Source organism: Cydia splendana, chromosome 6, assembly GCF_910591565.1.
Source record: "Cydia splendana chromosome 6, ilCydSple1.2, whole genome shotgun sequence".
NCBI lineage: Eukaryota > Metazoa > Arthropoda > Insecta > Lepidoptera > Tortricidae > Cydia > Cydia splendana.
Genome location: NC_085965.1, coordinates 609,068 through 629,737, shown reverse-complemented (window position 1 = coordinate 629,737; position 20,670 = coordinate 609,068). Strand labels below are relative to the sequence as shown.

Genomic DNA, 20,670 nt, shown 5'->3' with positions numbered 1-20,670 from the left:
TTTCCATATTATTTGTGTAAACATTAAAAAAGTTATTATTCTGCCATCAAACACAACATCACAAGTTCAACCACTCGATTAAGGGATAGTATAAAATTAAAAGATTTTACCTAATAAAATGATAACTGATATATGGAACTAACTACTGATTCTTCTGTCGATGTCTCACAAGCAATGAGGATGGTAGATAAAGCTTAGCGAAATGTTACATCCCATGCAATATGCAATAAAAATATGCCTCATCAAAACCTGTAGTTTTCCTTTACGGTTTCAAGAAATTACATAAGTCGTGAGCGATAACGATAACGTTTATGGTGATGTATTTGTTTTGATTTTTGAAATTAAGAGTTTTGTAAACAACGTGTAAATTAATGCTTGATAATGTTTTAGTTCTCTGAAAATACTTTCATGAACTATTGTTACCCAGAAAATAAAGACAAATCAAGCGACGAAGAAGGTAAGTCTGGTTTAAAATTAAACAAGCCATCGCAAATAAACATCCAGGAAATGATACGAGTAGATATGATAGATTAATTGAACGACCTAAAAAGCAGTGTAAAGTCTTGAAATAGTATTCGAATGTGAGTAAAAGTTCTCCCGATGGTGTCGCAAACTTATCGTCTGGTCAATATGACGGGGCTATGCATCTTATTTAATTCATATCTCAGGGAGATTGTGCCAAGGAGCGCATTCAGTACAATCGACTAACTTCTGAAACTTACACAGAGAGCCGAAGAATTCCTGGTAGAAAAGACGACCAGCTGGGAAGAACAGAACCCAACAGTCACTCTGAACGAGTAATGGGACAATTAGGGGCGACTAAACTGCGAGTGCTGTAAGAACATTGGGCACGCCGAAGAAGAATTAACAAATTATGGGGCTATAATGAAACGCCAAATAGTATGTGTTGGTACCATAACAATTATGGTCATAAAGCTATACCACCCTGCACTTTCAAATCGGCCGACAATTCGGGAAAGGCTATTTACCATATTAATGGTTGACGTAATTCTAACCCTTTCAGAATGACTTTTGAAATTTCTTCAAAAGTATAACGGTAAGTATATATAGTTCGCGATATAGCACGAAAGCAAGGGGGGATTTAGGGGGGAGGGGCACAGGGGCACGTGCCCAAGACGGTTGTGGACTTTCCATCACAGTACGTACTTATGGGTAAATCGAATTATCAGCGTTGTTAAAATATATGAATAAAATAACAGAAAGAACATGAGCGAAATTCTTGCCTTTTCTAAGGGCTTACCTCAAACACCAAAATTCGTAAATTTCGAGCAAATATTTCTGTCACTCAAATTACGCCTTAATTTGAGTAAAAGAGAAAGATCTCATTCATTGGACGAGTGCAGTCAAGTGACAGGTCGCGTGTCTTTGTTTGTAAATAAACAAAGTCAAGGCGTCCCTCCTTTGGATGGAATTACTTACAAGACATCTGCAGCACACTTGTGCGCTTATTTATACCTGCTCATGGTAGGTACTCATCCTCAACATTTGGTTCCAGTTGATAACAATCGTAGGATATGGCTCCTGTACGTTTGACGTTGTTTCCTCAAAATATTGAAGTGTAGTGATTTCATCGAGTAACAAGTTATATTACTGTATCTATATAATGAGTGATAAAGGCAGGAAAAGACAAAAGAGCATAAGTGCGTTTTTCTCTACAAAAAAACAAAAAACCGACGATGCAGTTGCAGATGCAGGAAAAGGGGTTGAATTTGGTGGTGTCTCATGTGCATCCACGCTTGCGGCAACTACACCAATGCCAAAAAATCCATCGGCAGCATCAGCCTCCACTAGTTACATGTTGCAAGAACGAGATATAGGTACACTACTAATCAACCAGCAGAACGGTTTAGTTCTTACGGACGAAGAAAGGTACCAGTGGGTGAAATATACCTGGCAACCTACAGCAGACTTTAAGTTTCCACTTGTGCGTGAGGGAAAAAAGAACCGTTCTTTTCAAATGGGCTGGTTAAAGGGACATGAATGGCTTGCATATAGTAAAATTGCTGGTGGCGGATTATGCAAAATGTGCATTCTTTTGGCCGACGTGAAGCGGGCATAAATGATGTGAAGCTGGGAAGATTGGTGTCGGAACCACTGCTTCGATATAAAAAAGGCCATCGAAACGATCACACACCACGAGGGTACGAAATATCACCAACAGAACGTGGTAGCCTCTCAAATTTTTTTTGGATATGATGGAGGGGAAATCAATGGATGTTGTTGTCCAAATGAGATCCCACGAAATGAAAACTATTGAAGAGAATCGTAAAAAACTTATACCCGTTATAAAAACACCCATTATTACCCATTATTATACTATGTGGAACGCAAAACATACCCTTAAGAGGTCACAGGGATGACGATAGTTTAGAACAGGAAAGTTCTGACGGACACGGAGAAGGCAACTTCAGAGGGTTGTTGAAGTTCCGAACCGATGATGGAGATGAGATACTGCGTGACCATGTAAAAACGTGTCCTACATTAGCAAGTCGACACAAAATGACTTAATAGAATGCTGTGGGGAATTAATCAGCAACAAAATAGTAAGTCTTAATATTTTACCATTATAGCTGATGAGACCACGGATGTTTCTATTTGTGAGCAACTAGCCGTTTGTATTCGCTATTTTGATGTAGATATACAAATTAAATACAAGAAGATTTTTTAATGTTTGTCAAAGTTGTTAAACTTAGTGGTGAAAATATTACTCATCATATTTTGAAGGCGTTGGAAAGCATAAATCTGCACATTACATTTTCCAGAATGACAGTAGAAATTTCTTCAATAGTATAGCGGTACTTATATTATTACATATATGGTTTGCGATAGAGCAAGAAAGGACAACTGACGAAACTCCAGAATGACGGTAGAATTTTTTTCGATAGTATAACGGTAAGTATATTATTACATATATGGTTTGCGTTAGAGCGAGAAACGACAACTGACGAAACTCCAGAATGACGGCAGAAATTTCTTCGATAGTATAACGATAAGTATATTATTTGGTTTGCGATAGAGCAAGAAACGACAACTGACGAAACTCAAGAATGACGGCAGAAATTTCTTCGATAATATACCGGTAAGTATATTATTACATACATGGTTTGCGATAGAGCAAGAATGGACAACTGACGAAAATCCAGAATGACGGTAGAAATTTCTTCGATAGTATAACGGTAAGTATATATGGTTTGCGATAGATCAAGAATGGACAACTGACGACACTCCAGAATGACGGTAGAAATTTCTTCGATAGTATAACGGTAAGTATATATGGTTTGCGATAGATCAAGAATGGACAACTGACGACACTCCAGAATGACGGTAGAAATTTCTTCGATAGTATAATGGTAAATAGGTATTTATAGTTTTCAATAAAGTAAAAAACGACATCTAACCAAACTCCAGAACGACGGTAGAAATTTCTTCGATAGTATAATGGTAAATATGTATAGTTTTCAATAAAGTAAAAAAACGACAGCTAACGAAACTCTAGAAAGACGGTAGACATTTCTTCGATAGTATAATGGTAAGCATATATAGTTTGCAATAGAGTAAGAAACAACAACTAAGGAAACTCCAGAAAGACGGTAGAAATTTCTTCGATAGTATAATGGTAAATATGTATAGTTTTCAATAAAGTAAAAAAACGACAGCTAACGAAACTCTAGAAAGACGGTAGACATTTCTTCGATAGTATAATGGTAAGCATATATAGTTTGCAATAGAGTAAGAAACAACAACTAACGAAACTCCAGAAAGACGGTAGAAATTTCTTCGATAGTATAATGGTAAGCATGTATAGTTTGCAATAGAGTAAGAAACAACAACTAACGAAACTTCAGAAAGACGGTAGAAATTTCTTCGATAGTATAATGGTAAGTACCTATGTATAGTTTGCAGTAGAGTAAAAAAACGACAACGAACAAAACTCCAGAAAGTCGGTATAAATTGCTTCGATAGTATTATATAGATAGGACGCTGTTGCGCCAGCCGCAACAGCGTCCTAGCCATGATCGCGGACCGGCTGGACTGCCCCTACATCAATCACTATATAAGTGTGCACGTACGAAGGCCGTGCCGTGCCGGTAGGTAAGTGACTAGCGGATTAATTTAATGTATTTTTATTTAATTTATAACTAATTTTAATTTAATTTTTAATGTAATGTATATTATAATCGTATGTTAATATAATTTGTCTTGTGTTGTGTAATATTATGTGTGGACCATTGTAGTCTGTGAATAAATAAATTGATTGATTGATTGATTGATTATGGTAAGTATGTATAGATTGCAATAGAGTAAAAAAACGACAACCCAGAAATACGGTAGAAATTTCTTCGATAGTATAATGGTAAATATGTATGTGTAGTATAATGGTAAGTATGTTTCAATAAAGTAAAAAAACCACAGCTAACGAAACTCCAGAAAGACGGTAGAAATTTCTTCGATATTATAACGGTAAGTATATTATTACGAGTACATATATGGTTTGCGATAGACCAAGAAAGGACAACTAACGAAACTCCAGAAAGACGGTAGAAATTTCTTCTATAGTATAATGGTAAGTATGTATAGTTTGCAATAGAGTAAGAAACGACCACTAACGAAACTTCAGAAAGACGGTAGAAATTTCTTCGATAGTATTATGGTAAGTATGTATAGTTTGCAATAGAGTGAAAAAACGACAACTAACGAAACTCCAGAAAGACGGTAGAAATGTCTTCGATAGTATAATGGTAAGTATGTATAGTTTGCAATAGAGTAAGAAACGACCACTAACGAAACTTCAGAAAGACGGTAGAAATTTCTTCGATAGTATAATGGTAAGTATGTATAGTTTGCAATAGAGTAAGAAACGACCACTAACGAAACTTCAGAAAGACGGTAGAAATTTCTTCGATAGTATAATGGTAAGTATGTATAGTTTGCAATAGAGTAAGAAACGACTACTAACGAAACTTCAGAAAGACGGTAGAAATTTCTTCGATAGTATTATGGTAAGTATGTATAGTTTGCAATACAGTAAGAAACGACAACTAAGGAAACTCCAGAAAGACGGTAGAAATTTCTTCGATAGTATTATGGTAAGTATGTATAGTTTGCAATAGAGTGAAAAAACGACAACTAACGAAACTCCAGAAAGACGGTAGAAATGTCTTCGATAGTATAATGGTAAGTATGTATAGTTTGCAATAGAGTAAGAAACGACCACTAACGAAACTTCAGAAAGACGGTAGAAATTTCTTCGATAGTATAATGGTAAGTATGTATAGTTTGCAATAAAGTAAGAAACGACTACTAACGAAACTTCAGAAAGACGGTAGAAATTTCTTCGATAGTATTATGGTAAGTATGTATAGTTTGCAATAGAGTAAGAAACGACCACTAACGAAACTTCAGAAAGACGGTAGAAATTTCTTCGATAGTATAACGGTAAGTATGTATAGTTTGCAATAGAGTAAGAAACGACAACTAAGGACACTCCAGAAAGACGGTAGAAATTTCTTCGATAGTATAATGGTAAGTATGTAGGTATAGTTTGCGATAGAACAAGAAAAAACCACTGACGAAACTCCAGAATGATGGTAGAAATTTCTTTGATAGCATAATGGTATGTATATATTAATTAAAGGCTCAAATATCGATTTTGATATGAAAAAAAAATTTAAAAAGTCCGGCTACAGATTTAAAATTTGCTTTGCGACCTAAATAAAAATGCCAAACTACAAAAGGCGTTGAAATTGCGAGACAGATAATATTTAACAAGAAACAGAAATATGTTATGTTATGAATTACAACGCCCAAAATACAACAAGACTTCTCAATGAATTGAGGCAGTACCTACAGACATATATTATCTTCGCTAAAATATTAAATAGCATTGTCTAATGTCCTACATCTACCCAACGACTGAGAATCATTTAAACATATCTTGGCCAAATGACGAGTTATCAAAACAACAAGTTGAGGGAAAGATCACCGTAGGAGAAGCAACAGAAGAAGATTGTTTTGGTAATGAACTGCGACAATAGTTGTGAAACCATGCCACCAGAAACACTCACTTTTCAGAGATGTTATATGAAGGTTAAAATTGGTATCAGAATTGACTAAACACCGTAAAACGGTAGGTAAGAGACGGCGCACAAAACATAGGAAAGACTGCAAGTATCACCTGGGTGAGTTAGTACATCATACCGAGGATTGTCACTCAAGTAGTTTGTTCCATTTTCACTGAACGCGGATTATTAGTGTAGGTGCCGTTGGCGTAATAATTCCACATGGTGATTGTTAACTGCGGCGTCCCGATTTCAGCAGCGTCAAGTTTCGGCTGCGTGGTCATTTTCACTAGCGAGGTTCTACTTCCCTTTCTTCAAGTCGCTCTTGGGTCACGGTCGTTATGGTGGTCGGATCGAGGGTACGATCGAAAAGGTGTCGACACTTGCCTGCCACCGCAAACTTTCAACCGGGGCGTCCGTTTGAGCGGGACCGGCTTTGAACTTTTGGTGGCAAGCACTTGCGTATAAGCTTTCTGAAGGGCCAAGTCACTGCTGAACTGAAAATTTCACGAAGAATGAATAATGACAGCGCGACACACACTTAAGACTGCAGCGATTTTGCAGTAATGGCGCGAATAACTAAGATACGTGGCTACAACGGGAGCGGTACCCGGAGCGCGTCTGATCACGATGGCAGCGAAGAGCGAAGTGATGCGTATGCGTCGCTCTTGCACGGGCCGCGCGCCGCGCCACAGGTATAGCGCCCACGCGCCGGGGGAGGGGGGAACTCGCTCTTCACCCCGCACCGCCCTGCTCCCCCCGCTGTATTTACGTATACTTGTGGTGCTTTTACTAATTTCAATTGTTTCCGTGGTATGTTTCTTATCTATTTTTTTTAAAACATCTGTGCTGGGGGCTTATTTTCGTGGCCTTTACGCCCATAACAGCAATACAGCCTACATAGCATGTATCAAACTTGTGATGTACATAAGTACCTACTTTCCAGTTTCCAATGGTGCAGTACTCGTAGTTATTAATGTGACATACATAATGATGATAATTTAGTGTAATTTTATAATGACATAATAATATAATATGAATATGATTATTACTATTTAATGATTCGTAATTAAACATTTGATAGAAATGTATAATGTTAGAGTGTATATTAATCACATGAGAATAAGATCTACATTTATTTATAAGGTAGATACAAACATTAAAATCAAAATAAACTAACTTATCTATAAAATAAAACTAAATTAAAACTAAAAACTAATACTAAATAAAATAAAATTAAATTAAATTAAAATACGTCTAAGAAATTGGGCCCCTTTGGCATATGAAAATAATAGGTACTTACTAAATAACAACACTATTAGCACGTAAGGTTTATCTGTAAGCGCTAGTATGTATACCTACCTGAAAATTAAAAAAAAATTAAAATATATTTATATTATGTCAGTTACTTATCATTCGCGAATGCAATGCTCGTACTCGTACGTGTCCGTACATGTATTGGCACTAGCAAGATGCACGGGCGAATGAAAACAATATAAAATCATTTAGATACCTATCATTTTTATGCCAAATATAAGTTTAAAATGTTTGAACTGGCCTCCTAGTAGAAGGCATGATCCCTCATAGGAATGTAAAAAAAATGCCTACAAGTAAATTTATTTAATAAATAAGTAAATATTATAGGCCATTATTACACAAATTACCTAAGTCCCACAGTAAACTCAATAAGGCTTTTGTTTTGGGTACTGAGACAACGATATAAGTATATACTATAATTATAATATAAATATGATACACCCATGACACAGGAACAAATATTAATTAATTTAAATTAATTAATTTCCTTACATACCCTATAAAACTTAGGAAAGTTAGGAAACCTAGGTTAAATTTTGTCTCTTTCCAACAAATATCATGCAAAAATTTGACAGATGTTTATAAAAATGCTATAAATCTTTTAAACCTTTAATGCTTACGAAATAAAATAAAACTATTTACACGGATTATATCGGGTATAATGTAATCAATTTGTAATATTCCTACTTGAATAATAAACTAATAAAATCTTTAAAATAAAACCCGGCGTTTCGAACCCTTTAACAGTTTTATTTCATGAGCTGTTGCTTAATTGATTCCATAAATGTCTTTCTTACATACAATTCCATATGATCGACATAAATAGTATTAATTTCTACTTCACTTCTGGATGAGATTAGCTCAGGACCGGGACAAGTGGCGTACTAGAAGAGAGGCCTATGCTCAGCAGTGGGCGATAAAGGGCTGATATGATGATGATGAATTTCTACTTCTATACCTTAAGGTGATACGTTTTGGTGTGCACGTGTTATTTAAGACGAAACAGGAGCTGAGTTTTAAATATTTTAGGTTTAATATACCAGTCTCGCTAACGGAAGCGGCACCTAAAAGTAGTGCGATAAGGACAAGGTGAAAAATCCTGCGTAAAAATCTCAAAAATCGAGGTTTCGTACTCCTCTGTTTCCTCCTCCAAAACTGAACCAATCGTAACCAAATTTGGAAATCTAAATGATTATGAAATTATCTGTGTCGAACCGTTTTGCTTTTTTGGCTAATTGATATCAGTTTTGAATGCCACGCCTCTCATTGCGGCATAGTCAATTAGGCCATTTTGGCCATTTTTGAAGGGCTCTAGCGCCTTAAAAATATCAAAAAAAGCAAAACGGTCCAACACAGATATTGACAATATTAATCTGTGTTGAAAAAATCATTGCTCTAGCTTCAAAAACCACGGAGGAAAACGAGGAGTACGTTTGTATGGAGAAATGACCACTCCCGTTGGCTCTTCAGTATTAAATATAAGCTCCTATTCTTTACCTGAGTTGATCCCAGGGCGTTTGCTAATTCCCATTGTTTCATTATCTGCAGTGTTAGGTGGGTAAAGAATTTGGCATGGTATTTTGCTATCGTTATTTCTTATCCTTTGAGTGATAACAATGATAAATTTATAAACCGTTTAAAAAATTACCTTATCTTTTTCTGCTCGTTTTAAGACTCACGTTGTAATTTTATTGAAGTAGGAGTCTGTTAATTTTTTATCAAATGAATTAGTTTTATTTTACTTCCCGGGTTTTGTATGAGCTGAATATATAAAAACCATTAATTTGTTAACACTTTATAACGTTATAAAGTGTTGTAACGTTAAAAAATATAAACTTCATATAACCACAAATTAGATCATAATATGACCAAGATCACAACACGGCATGGCATTTGCAATGCAATGACAAAGTATGGCAATGTCTGCATTAATGTCAAATTTATATTTATATTTTTTTTTTTAATTAATTTATTAATACAAAGTATATACATTCATAAAATTATGTCAGCGAACAAAGGCCCCTAAGGCTTAACTGCCGCTGTGATATGATATGAAAATATGACGTTAATAATGATTCTGCCTCACTTTGCTCTATTTAAATCGGTGCAAAGTTAGGTTAGTCGGACTCTAGCTTTATTTTTAATCCACGATTGGTAAAAAAATAAAGGTCCTTAAAAATATAGAACACGCTACGTATATAGGTACACATCGGCATCGGTCCAAGCCAGAGTCGACCAGTTTCAAAACAGCGTCGCTTGCAAGTTACGTTGATTTTGGATTTGACCCGCCCCTAATTTGTTGACCAATGAGAAACAAAGATCCTTTTTAGGGTTCCGTACCCAAAGGGTAAAACGGGACCCTATTACTAAGACTTCGCTGTCCGTCCGTCCATCCGTCCGTCCGTCCGTCCGTCCGTCCGTCTGTCTGTCACCAGGCTGTATCTCACGAACCGTGATAGCTAGACAGTTGAAATTTTCACAGATGATGTATTTCTGTTGCCGCTATAACAACAAATACTAAAAACAGAATAAAAATAAAGATTTAAATGGGGCTCCCATACAACAAACGTGATTTTTGACCAAAGTTAAGCAACGTCGGGAGTGGTCAGTACTTGGATGGGCGACCGTTTTTTTTGCTTTTTTTTTTTTGTTTTTTTTTTTATATGGTACGGAACCCTTCGTGCGCGAGTCCGACTCGCACTTGCCCGATTTTTTTTGTTAAGTAACTGTCATTGTTCACAATCTTTACGTAGCTTTCACGTGTTTTGTCAAGTCAGTTGCATCTTGCACATCTAAATCACACAACGTGTCTTAACCGTCGCAATCATGTCTCACCGCAATTTGTCATAGTTGGTGCGAAACCGTATAATCACTTTAAGAGACGAAGGATATAATATTAGTGAAATCTCGGAAGAATTACAAATTACCGTACGTGAATTTTTTTTAGGGCGAGCGAAGCGAGCCCTATCACTATTCGACAATCTATGCATTCTTGTGATACACTTTACGGAAAAACTATCGCACTGTTAGGTTTGAGATTTAACATAGTAATTTATATTCATGTCTAGATGTGTTATCAAACATAAAAATATCATTATATAAACATAAACAATAAATAAAAGGGTAAATAATGTGTATTACTACTAACGCCATCTGTTGGACTAATGTTAGTTATTTCTTTTTCTAACAGATGGCGTTAGTAGTGACAAGGTTAAAGGTTGTTCCGTTAAAATGCGCTGGGTTTTTGTGGCTCAATATAATTGGGTATTTGACTACCTAAGTATACTAGTCAAATGAGTTTCTTTTTTCGAACTGTCTAAACGATTTGCTACTATGGAATTTATATGAAACACTAGCATGTGACGTCACAAGCAAATTACCTACTCTTTATCGTTGTTATCGGGTTTTAAAATAGAAATTGTGACTAAAAATAACTGCTAAGTATCTACCTTTCTCTATTAATCTTCTGGTGCTTTATTTCTTGCATGGTGTAAAATAATTTATCTTAAGTACAGTTATAAATACCCTATTAGTAGGTAATCATAATTAATTATGGGTGAAATTTAATACGTGACTATATATTTTTTGGTTGAATCGATAATCGTTTTTACTACTATGGCGGTTAAAATCACACGTGATTGATTTCGAAATTGCGGCAGTAATGCAGTTGGCAGTAATATCGCAGTCGGCAGCAGTATTGCAGCGCGATATTACTGTCTTACTGTTTCAAATGCCAAAATCGATTTCGCTGCCAGGGTTTTTGACATTCGAGGCAATAAAGTAGTCGGCAGTAATATTGCAGTCAGCAGCAGTATTGTAGCGCGCAAATGTCGAAATCGATATCGCTTCCAGGATTTTTGATATTTGCGGTAGTAATTAATGCAGTCGGCAGTTATATTGCTGTTGGCAGCAGTATTGCAGGGCGATAGTACTGCCTTATATAATGTTTCAAATGCCAAAATTGATGTCGCTGCCAGGGTTTTTGACATTTGCGGTAGTAATGCAATCGGCAGCAGTATTGCAGCGCGATATTACTGTCTTACTGTTTGAAATGCCAAAATCGATTTCGCTGCCAGGGTTTTTGACATTCGAGGCAATAATGTAGTCGGCAGTAATATTGCAGTCAGCAGCAGTATTGTAGCGCGCAAATGTCGAAATCGATATCGCTTCCAGGATTTTTGATATTTGCGGTAGTAATGCAGTCGTCAGTTATATTGCTGTTGGCAGCAGTATTGCAGGGCGATAGTACTGCCTTATATAATGTTTCAAATGCCAAAATTGATGTCGCTGCCAGGGTTTTTGACATTTGCGGTAGTAATGCAGTCGGCAGCAGTATTGCAGCGCGATATTACTGTCTTACTGTTTGAAATGCCAAAATCGATTTCGCTGCCAGGGTTTTTGACATTCGAGGCAATAATATAGTCGGCAGTAATATTGCAGTCAGCAGCAGTATTGTAGCGCGCAAATGTCGAAATAAATATCGCTGCCAGGATTTTTGATATTTGCGGTAGTAATGCAGTCGGCAGTAATATCGCTGTTGGCAGCAGTATTGCAGGGCGATAGTACTACCTTACTGTTTCAAATGCCAAAATCGATGTCGCTGCCAGGGTTTTTGACATTTGCGGTAGTAATGCAGTCGGCAGTAATATCGCTGTTGGCAGCAGTATTGCAGGGCGATAGTACTACCTTACTGTTTCAAATGCCAAAATCGATGTCGCTGCCAGGATTTTTGATATTTGCGGTAGTAATGCAGTCGGCAGTAATATCGCTGTTGGCAGCAGTATTGCAGGGCGATAGTACTACCTTACTGTTTCAAATGCCAAAATCGATGTCGCTGCCAGGGTTTTTGACATTTGCGGTAGTAATGCAGTCGGCAGTAATGTCGCAGTCGGCAGCAGTATTGCAGCGCGATATTACTGCCTTACTGTTTCAAAAGACAAAATCGATGTCACTGCCAGGGTTTATGACATTTGCGACAGTAATGTAGTCTGCAGTAATATTGCAATCGGCAGCAGTATTGCAGCGCGACATTACTACCTTACTGTTGCAAATGTCAAAATTGATGTCGCTGCCAGTATTATTGACATTTGCAGTAATATAGTCGGCACTAATATCGCAGTCGGCAGCAGTATTGCAGCGCGATATTACTGCCTTATCGTTTCAAATGTCAAAATCGATGTCGCTTTCCACTCTGGACGACCGGCTAAAGCAAGACAGAGGCAGAGGGCCCTTTTTATCCACCCTTCTATCGAGTGGCAGAACTTCCCACTTCCCAGGAGCCGTGGGAATGTTTCTTCCCAACAGCTCTCCACAAGCTGCCCTGCGTTGACTGATTGTACTGGTCCATCAGCACGCGATGGGGTTGTCACATCGCTACGCCCATATTCATGTCTACCTACCGGTCAAGAAGCTATAGGTGCTCCGGACATTTGTAAGGCTTGCTCGGAGTTAAACTATTAAATATAAGTACCTATTGATATAATATAATAGAAACACTCTTGATATAATATAATACAAAATGATTTGGGGTATTAATTATTTATAGAAGCCCTTATATCATATCATATAATTTTTAGAGTTCCGTACCTCAAAAGGAAAAATACGGAACCATTACAGGATCACTTTTGTTGTCCGTCCGTCTGTCTACTAAGACCTTTTATCTCGGGAACGCGTGGATGTATCGAGTTGAAATTAAAAGCATAACTTAGGTCCTAAAAGCTGTGAAAAATTTAAACTTCTAAGAGTTGTAAGTGATCGGAAAAAAAGATACGGCCGTTTATGCCGCAAAAAAAATATATTTCGAAACTCTCAAAGGAATCAAAATGTACCTATAAAGGGGCCCACTGACGGACTTCGCGGGACGATTTCAGCCGGTCAGTAAAACGCAAAATTTGACAGCTCCGAACAACTGACAGGTTGATATCGTCCGGCGAACTGGTAATCTGTGGGCCCCGTTAAGTATGGTAATTCCCGTTGATCTAGAATTTCTAGAACTATGAAATTTGGCAAGTAATATCGTCACTACAAGTACTGGGAAAATATTTGAAAACTATTTTTTTTGTAAATAAATTAATAAATACGTTAAATTTGTACGGCGGGCGAGTCCGACTCGCACTTGTCCGGTTTTTTGAGATGAATCTCTTATTAAAAACTACCTTAGTAATTATAACTATATAGGTAGAAAAATTCCGCGAGCCCTTACAAAGCTCTGCTTTTTGCTAGTTTAATAATACAACCAATTAATGCATTTTTTTAGAGAGCTTCAGCACGCCGCTGGGTTCACCGCTACGATGGAGAATCAACCACGTCCCGTCTACCGTAAGGTTATTTTGAAATAAAATTATTTCCGCGCAATTATTATTGTTTACCTTATCCACCTTTCGATACCTAACAAGCCACGAGCGCTTTTGATCATAAAAGTAATAAGCAATATCGCTCAAAACGTAATTTCTATTTAACTGATAGATCATAAGAAATCTATAACGAGTTCTCATACGAACTCTTCCGAAAGTACCCGAGGCTCGGCCGATATCGCTCGATCATAGATCTGCGAGATTTTCTAGTCTGTTTTCAAAAAGGTTGAGTTTGTATGGATTTTAAAGGCGCTTACGACCTTTTGGTGGGTAAGGGGGGATAATGACTCAATTATCCGCTTAGAGGGGGCGTGGTACTGAACAGTATGTCTTCATTACTAGAGCGGGTTGGGCTAGTATGGAGATAGGCATTAGGAAAAGTAACAGAGACAAGGAGTAGTAGATTACAAGTATAACAACTGTTATTTGTTCCCTGTAATATCTTACGAGGCCCTCCTCTGAGATAGCTTTACAGATAGAAACAACATTAGGGTGACTGCTCTAGTTATTGGCCACTAGGTACATAGTAATTGGCCACTCGTAACAAATCGGAAAGAAACAAGCGAAAAGAAGGTTTATTGTTGTGTGTGTGTATGTGTGTGTGTGTACGTGGTCTGTAACAGGAGCAAAAAATTAAACTGTGATAGCTAATATGCCTACCAAACTGACCCACATTTGTTCAAACTTTTAAAAATAACTTTTGCTTTGATTTTATGTTCAAACCTTGTTCAAACCGTGACAATAAGCAACGTCAATTTACAATGAAGTCCATAGAAGAAAGGTAATATTTCATATTTAAGACTTCATAATTTGTAGAATTTATTGAACAAAAGTGCATCGTTTGAGGGGTACAATTTTGTTTTAATTATTGGTCGTGCTACAGGCCCCACCCGTATATTTATCGAACCCTCCCGTACCGTACCCTAATTACGTAAGAAACTTATTATGAATATTGGTTATGATTAGAAAGATGCATTCGGGTAATTTCGAAAACGTGGTAATTTTAAAAAACACTGTATCGATACTGTATCGATGCTATACCTATCGCGACTGTATAGCGATGTATCGCCATATGTAGCCATGCAGAATCGCGTTTAGGTGTAGGTACGTGTGCGAGGGTATAGGACCAGCGACAGTATCGCGACTGCATCGTGGCCTTTTTGCAAAACTCTTACAAGGAAATGATCCATACAATGTTAGCATCAGGAAGACTGCGCGTGACCGCTTCATAGGACTATATCGCGCATGCGCCCGATTTATTGGTAATATCGATGCGATGCCGTGACGGCTATTACAGCCCGCCATTACTCTACCTTCAACCTAAAACATCACAACTCACAAACACACAAAAAAACACTATGAACAATAACTAAACTGTGTTAGAGATGATTTTAGTGGTGAATATTGTTAAGGTTATGTTTTCGATATGAAGAGGGTTTTATCAGGTTCTATTCATCTGAGGTCAGCAATTGATTTTTAACGTTTTGGAACTAGTTGGTGTAAGAAACATCTTATGCGCCCTCAGGCGCTTTAAAGATGGTAAGGATAAAACGCAGTTTTCATGTAGTAAGCTAGACAAGATATCTTAATAGTGGATATCAGACCCCTAAGATTACCGCTTCATACATTTCATTAATTGTACCTTATTTAAGGTACCTAAATAGGTATATGATGAAAAATTAAAAAAAAACCTAACAAATCGAATTTGATAAAACAAATTTAAGAACCACCGCTAGAAAACCTGCTTTCAAATAAAAAACCGCATCCAAGGCGGTTTATTCTATAGCTGGTTTGTTAAGTGCACGACACCTTGTATTTTGTGACTATGCGCTGAAACTTGGCACAGTTGATTCTTAACTGGTCATGAGCAGATACAGACCGGGAGCCGTCGAGAGCCACCTCTCATTTAGTGGGGGGAGGGGGGAAGTTCGACGCTGCGGCGCTTCACTTGGAGCAACATTTCTCTAAAACTATACCTATTAGGGCATGTAATATATCATTTTCGTATAAATTGAAGATGCGGAATCTATTTTTAGAAAAAAAACAATGCACTTTCTAACAAAAAAAAAGAATAAAGTAGAAAAGACTAAAAAACTTATTTTTCAGGATCAATATTAAAAACGATATTAAAGAGATTCCCCTTTTTAAATATTGATCCTAGCGAAAACGTTTGAATAACCTCAGTTTTTTGTAGGAAATTTTATGTAAATTATTCATGTAATAAAATTTTTTTTGCTATTGGCCATCGTTTACGAGTTATTTATGAGAAACTAAAAGAACGATTGTAGAACAAATTATAAGTATAGATGGTCAAGCAAATCTTGTCAGTAGAAAAAGGCGCGAGATTCAAATTTTCTATGAGACGATATCCCTTCATGCCTACATTTTTCAAATTTGGCGCCTTTTTATACTGACAAGATCTGCTTGACCAACTTTAACTTTCCCACCTTATTAATATTTTGCATTGAGATCACTCTGACCCACGGAAAATATTATTTTTTATCTCCCATTTATCAACAGATTTGTATAATAAAATATATATTTTTTTAAACGTAATAAGTGTAGCTTTATGACTGAATTTTTTGTTTTCAGATTCCTGCTACACTTTAAAATAAAACTGGGGATTACAAAAAAATCAATAATACGTTTTTTAGTCTTTTCTACTTTATTTTTTTTTGTTAGAAATTTCATCGTTTTTGTTCTAAAAATACATTCCTCATCCTCAATTTATCCGAAAATGATATATTACATGCCCTAATAGGTATAGTTATAGAGAAATGTTGCTCCAAGTGAATCGCCGCAGCGTGGAACTTAACTAAATGCCCCCCACTAAATGAGAGGTGGCTCTCGACGGCTCCCGGTCTGTATCTGCTAAAGACCAGCTAACAATCCACTGTGCCAAGTTTCAGCGCATAGTCTGAAAGTGCAAGGTCCTCATACAACGGTGTGCACTAACAAACCAGCTACTAAGAAGGTTTATGTTAAAGAGCTATATGGTGCCACAAACAGATACACATAGCGGTAAAACTTATAACACCCCTCTTTTTGCTTCAGGGTTGCTTCAGGAGTTAAAAACAGAGCTTTTATCTGAAGTAGGTAGGACGCGTCGGCAAACAAAAACATAAATATGCTGTCCAGGCGAGTCGTCTCTGGAATTCACTCCCTCTCAACATAAAACAAGCCCCGAGCAAATTTGCTTTTAAGAGGATGCTGCATAAACATCTGCTGAAACAAGAGTATGAGTAGGTAGTATCCATCGTAATATATTAGTATGTATGTGAGAATTATGTAGTAGTATATTCATTGTATATATTTTATTATTTTTATCTGTGTATTGTATATGTAGTTTATTATGTTTTTCAGTTGTTTGCAATAGTTCCTAATTGAATTCTCTTACTTTTCTTGTCGCACCATTTTTATTACATCTCTGTTTAGCCCTATGGTTGACTGGTAGAGAATGCCTTTAGGCATTAAGTCCGCCATTTGTACATTTTATTTGTATTTTGTGCAATAAAGTTTAAATAAATAAATATGAAACGAAAACTCGTATAAATACAATACTTCCCCACGCAAGTAAAAGCTTTAAGCCTATTGTTATTACTTATTACTAGTACTTAACGTCAACTTTACATGACTCAAAAAACCTAAATAATTTTATCTTCAACATTAGCGAACGAAAATGGCGTAAGCTCTCAAAATGGCGGGAAGGGTTGTGACGCCTGTCCGAATAGTCACTCTGACAGCGGGTCAAGCGAGTCAATTTCCGCCCGACGATCAGCCGCGATTTGAATTTTGATTTTAGAACGCTTTCGAAGTTTAGGGCGGGTGAAAAGAAAATGCGTTAGTTCTGAATGATACGAGCGAGATACCTACTGTTTTTAACTTTAACCCCCAACGTAAAAAAGAGGGGTGTTATATTTTTGACAACAATATCTGTCTGTGTGTCTGTCTGTGACATTGTATTTCTGAAACGGATGGACCGATTTCGATGCGGTTTTTTTACATGAAGGCGAGTTTCCTTGCATAAAAATCGATCTAACAGGTTGAAGTATTCAGCGCTTTTCCAAAATGAATTATTTTATTTGGTATACGAGTAGGTAAAATGGACTAAGTATTTTGGCATATACTGCGTAAGAGGGCTTTTTAATCTTTAATTTATAACTATGAAAAACTAAACGCATATTGTATGTTTTTAAATGTTGTGAATATTATTGAAACGACTAATTGTGAATTATACTTTCGAAATGATGAAACTTATTTCTATTTAAAAATATTGGTTTAGAACTGAATTTCAGTAAATGCGAACTCTTTATTCAAAAATCTTCTTGTACTTTGACCAACTTACAACCCAAATTTGACGATCTGACTCCCAATATCAAATCAGTAGACAAGTATTCTCTTTGCCTCCTGGGTTCTCCTATATTCGAAGAATCTTTTCCCGATTATATTTCTAACTCCATAACTAAATTCAAAAGTCACACGGATCGCTTACTCGAAATTAGCCCTCATTATGCTCTTGTGATTCTTAAATTCTGCCTTTTTGTCCCTAAACTTACGTATGTGCTCCGCTGTTGTCCTTTCTGGAAACATCAAAATTTATTGTCGCCCATAGATGATTTGATCAAAATTAGTTTAGAGACGATTCTAAACATTCAGCTAAGTGAGCCTTCCTGGTCTCAAGCGTCCCTCCCCATTCGGTTTGGAGGTTTAGGAATTCGCAAAATTTCCAGTGTGGCTTCCCCAGCCTTTTTGGCGTCCACTCATAGCACGTCTGGTCTCATAGGAAATATCTTAAGGGCTTTGCCCACAAACTGTGAGATTGCGGGCTTTGAGGACGCCAAAAATGCTTTTAAAATTGCTTGCCCAGGCAAACAATTTCCAGACAACCCAAATTCACAAAGGAGTTGGGATAATGTTTACTGTGATTTAACTTACAATACTCTCCTAAACAACTGTACAGGTCCAGACCGCGCGAGGCTTTTGGCGGTTGGAGCCCGGGAAGCCGGTTACTGGCTACATGCCCATCCTTCGCCCAATACTGGTACTTTCTTGGATCCGGCCTCCCTTAGACTGGCGACTGGTTTGCGACTCGGGGTTTCGGTGTGTACGCCACACATATGCTCTTGTGGCACGGACGTGGACCGACTGGGACACCACGGATTATCTTGTCAAGAAAGTGCAGGCCGTTTTTCGAGACATGCGTCGCTTAATGACATAGTCCGTCGGTCTCTTGCCACCATCAATGTGCCTGCTCTTCTTGAGCCGACTGGCATTATCAGAGATGATGGCAAGAGGCCCGATGGAGTGTCCTTAGTTCCTTGGAGCTTGGGACGGATGTTGGTGTGGGATGCTACCTGCGTAGACACACTGGCACCGTCCCACCTCCAACAGCACCGCAATTCTAAAACGTAACAAATATAAGAGCCTCGGTAGAGAGTACCATTTTGTACCATTTGGTGTTGAAACTCTAGGTCCATGGGGTCCCAGCGCGCATAAGTTGTTCGCAGAAATCGCGAAGCGTCTGGTTGACGTAACTGGTGACCGAAGAGCTGGCGGCTACCTCGCACAACGTATCAGCATTGCGATACAGCGAGGAAATGCCGCCATCATCCTTGGTACAATGCCTCAAGGGCCTATTTTAGATTTAAGCTAGTTATTAATTTCGTTTAGTAGTACCACTGTATATATATTGTATGTAAATAAATGTTTTATTTAAAAAATAGATTCGATATTAAACTTTCGTGAGACATATTTTACAATGTTTAAATACGACAACGGTTTCACTCACTTGAATTTTTGGTCGCTATTGGCGACATGTTTCGGCCCCGTCGGGGGTCCTTCCTCAGGCTCGAGTGCTCGCGGCGACTGCAACTCGTGCAGAAATTCAAGTGAGTGAAACCGTTGTCGTATAAACATGGTAAAAAATAGATTGTTTCGATAGGTATGTTTTTCTTATTGTACGCTACAAAGTACCTAATTATATTTCATATTTCATTTCTTATAAATCTTATACTTAATGCCATTTTGTAGTCTATCAATGCGAAAAGATAATAAGAAGTCAATATCTTTATGAAAACACAATTCTAGTTAGTATGATTTCATAAATTCTAAAACGCTAGTCGAGTGAGTCTTGTAGGAAGTCCCGTTCTTCTAGAATAAACACTTGAATTTGACATTAGCCGCACTTGTGTATTCGCTGGGCATACAAATTTCCGTGCCGCACGTACGTAGTACAAATAAGCAGAGATTTTTGCATTTTGATCCTTGCAGCGGGTCTGGAGTTACCAGGCGTTAGGAAATTTCGTTATTTTTGGGAAAACTGACCAAATACTTCAGTAATTTTTGATGGTGAATTGAAAAAAAACATTTTTCTTAGTTCTTACAATTAGGTTTCGGTTGTTGGTACTCTGCGAACGGTATCTACTGTACCTACATACACATATAATACTCGTATAAATTAAATAAGAACACAATTCGATACACAGAAAATGCACATAACACAGGTTTAAATTCCCAGCCACACATGACTGATGACCTTGAACCAAGACCTTTGCAGGAAGGATCACTTCCGACCAGTGGCGTAGCTAGGGGGGGGCGGCGGGGGCGGCCCGCCCCGGGTGTCACCCATTTGGGGGGTGACACCCGACCGTGAACATCAGTAGTGCCATCTATAAAAAATCGTAAAACTGTGGCAGATTGCACAACCGCCATGAAGGAAATAATATACAACATGCCCACGAGGAACCCGAGAGATTTTGACAGAATATTCCTGATCATATTTAAAGACTAAAATGTCCTATAAACTGTTTTGGAATTCGCCTAGTTTCATAGTCCAGTACCACCAGCAGGCTAAAAAAAGCATCTTTTTATTGTTACTTAGTGCAAAATGTTTTTTTATGGCGATGTTGCTACTATGGGAC

General features: G+C 37.4%; 1 protein-coding gene and 1 long non-coding RNA gene across 2 annotated transcripts in view; one reads left to right on the top strand and one right to left on the bottom strand.

Annotated features, from left to right (window-relative positions):
* The window catches only part of LOC134791246 (phosphomannomutase), a 317,911-nt gene that overhangs the window by 179,538 nt on the left and 117,703 nt on the right, over window positions 1-20,670 (bottom strand). The gene's annotated exons all lie outside the window — the stretch shown is intronic.
* Window positions 9,686-13,688, top strand: LOC134791810 (uncharacterized). Its single transcript, XR_010144335.1, has 3 exons — window positions 9,686-9,733; window positions 10,121-10,325; window positions 13,654-13,688. It is a non-coding gene; the product is annotated as an uncharacterized LOC134791810 (long non-coding RNA).